Source organism: Pteropus vampyrus, unplaced genomic scaffold (genome assembly GCF_000151845.1).
Source record: "Pteropus vampyrus isolate Shadow unplaced genomic scaffold, Pvam_2.0 Scaffold17, whole genome shotgun sequence".
Lineage (NCBI taxonomy): Eukaryota > Metazoa > Chordata > Mammalia > Chiroptera > Pteropodidae > Pteropus > Pteropus vampyrus.
The window spans coordinates 9660726-9663028 of NW_011888798.1; the positions used below are offsets into that span (position 1 = coordinate 9660726).

The following is a 2303-nucleotide window of genomic DNA, read 5'->3' on the forward strand; positions in this document are numbered from 1 at the left end:
ATTTCTCCCATTTCACTGCTGATCACCCAGGGTTCTGACCTGTGGTAGTTCTTATGCATGGATCCCACACTCAGACGTGCTGGTGTGCAGTTTGTGTGTTTTCTGTTGAGTTTTAGATGTTCAGCTTATTGTTGTTTCAAAGGGAGAGATCTGGGGACATCTCTCACTCCTCCATGTTTCTCCAAAACTCCTTTTTTTTTTTTTTATCACTTTTCTGTGTTCCTTTTTAATATGCTCTATCTGGAAATGTTCTAATAGTGAGAGGTGAAGCAACGACCAGTTTTATTATGTTTCAAATGGCTAATGTGGGGGAGGAAAAAGTTTTCTTGACCCTTTTAGGGTCCCTGGCAAGGACAGATTAACAGGAGAAAGGATATAAATTTTATTGAATTTTTATATGTACATATGAACTTTTACAAGAGAAAGAAGACACAGAGAAGTAAGCAGAGTAGCAAGTTTTTATACCTTATAGACAAAAATCAATTTGATGAATTGACAAAACATAGGGATTTGGGTTGAGAATAGTAAATGATGAAGAAGTAACTAGGAAAATAAGTGTTAGTTTAATAAGATTTATTTGCAGATTCCACTGGAACCTCCCCGAACTGATAAGAGTCTATTGCCAGTAAAAGGAGAATTTATTTCCTGCCTTTAGGCAGAAAGTTGGAGGCTTTTTCTACATTTACAGCTTCCTAATTACCTTCAGCTCAAAATAATTTTTATTTCAGAGAGACATATTTTGTGGTAACATATTCTGATTTCCTTCATTCGCCAATTTTCCTAACAGCATTGATTGAATAAACCATTCATTGGCTTAAAATGCCACCTTTATCATATACTCAATTCCCATACATATTTGGCCTGTTCCTGTAATCTATTCTGTTTCATTGCTCTGTTTTGATCATTCCTTCCAAAGTATCAAACTTTTTTCATCATGATTTGAAACTAACCACTTACCTAAATTCATTAGGTAATACCTAGAAACTGCTACTAACAGTAGTAATAATTTTTCTGTTGATTCTTTCAGTTTCTAAGTATTTCGTCACATCTTCAACGAATATAGTTTTTGCCTGTCTCTTCTAATATTTATATATATCATTTCTTTCTCTTATTTCCGATATCAATGGGAATGTTTTTTTCTCCATTAAGTATGACATAGCCTTTTTGGCTGAGATACATACTTTTTCTCACATGAAGAGATTATCTTTTTAATAATAGTTAATGAGAGCTCTTTTCCTCTCTGGCTGTTTGAGGATCGGCCGCTATCATGAATGACACAGTAACTATCCAGATCAGGAAGTTCATGACCAATAGGCTACTTCAACCGAAACAAATGGTCATTGATGTCTTCACCCTGGGAAGGCAACAGTACCTAATACAGAAATTGGGGAAAAACTAGCCACAATGTACAAGACCACAAGAGATGTCATCTTTGTACTTGGATTCAGATCCCATTTTGGTGGTGGCAAGACAACTGGCTTTGGCATGATTTATGATTCCCTGGATTATGCAAAGAAAAATGAACCTAAAGATAGACTTCCAATACATGACCTGTATGAGAAGCAAAAGACCTCAAGAAAACAGTGAAAGGAACAAACGAAAAGAATGAAGAAAAGTGGGGTTGCAAAGGCCAATGTCGGTGCTGGCAAAAAGTGAGGTGGAGATTGGACAAAAGGAATAAAGATTCATTAGTGACTTTATCTGTGGTGATTGAACAGATTTTTCATGAGAAGATTAATAAGCTAAGAACTGTTATGTGTCAAGAATGAAAATTGAATATTTTTAGTTGCCTTTTTGGCCTCTAAAGACTATCATTATATTTTCCCTTTTATTCCATTAACATTGTGAATTACAGTAACAATCTTATGTTGAGCAATTTTTTTATTCCTAGATTTGAATTCCCCTTACTCATGTTATTCTTTTAATGGCCTACTGAATTCTGTATTGTAATAGTTTACTTAAAAGCTTTGCACCAGTATTCAAATGTGAGATTGATCTTTGATTGTCTTTCATGCTGCCTTTCATGTTTTAATATCAGTGTTACATTGATTTTTTAAAATAACTTTAAAATAAGTTAGAAGTTTTTCTTCTTTCAGCACTGTCTAGAATGGCTTACTCTTGACCACTCCTTTTGAAATAGGTCAGCCCTGTTGTCTATCTTCCCAGTATAGCTGGTCCTAGGTTGTAGACCTGTAACTTTTTTCTTCCAGCTTTTTATTTGGAAGTTATTTCATCCTTAAAGAAGAGTTGCAAGAATATAAATAGTATAGAGAATATATGTTTATATGTATGTGTATATATAT

At 34.3% G+C, this 2303-nt stretch overlaps 1 protein-coding gene and 1 pseudogene across 5 annotated transcripts in view; both read left to right on the forward strand.

The window, feature by feature from the left end:
• ZRANB3 (zinc finger RANBP2-type containing 3) overlaps positions 1 to 2303 on the forward strand; it is a 262163-nt gene that overhangs the window by 103906 nt on the left and 155954 nt on the right. The window lies entirely within an intron of this gene.
• Positions 1235 to 1778, forward strand: LOC105288343 (annotated as a pseudogene).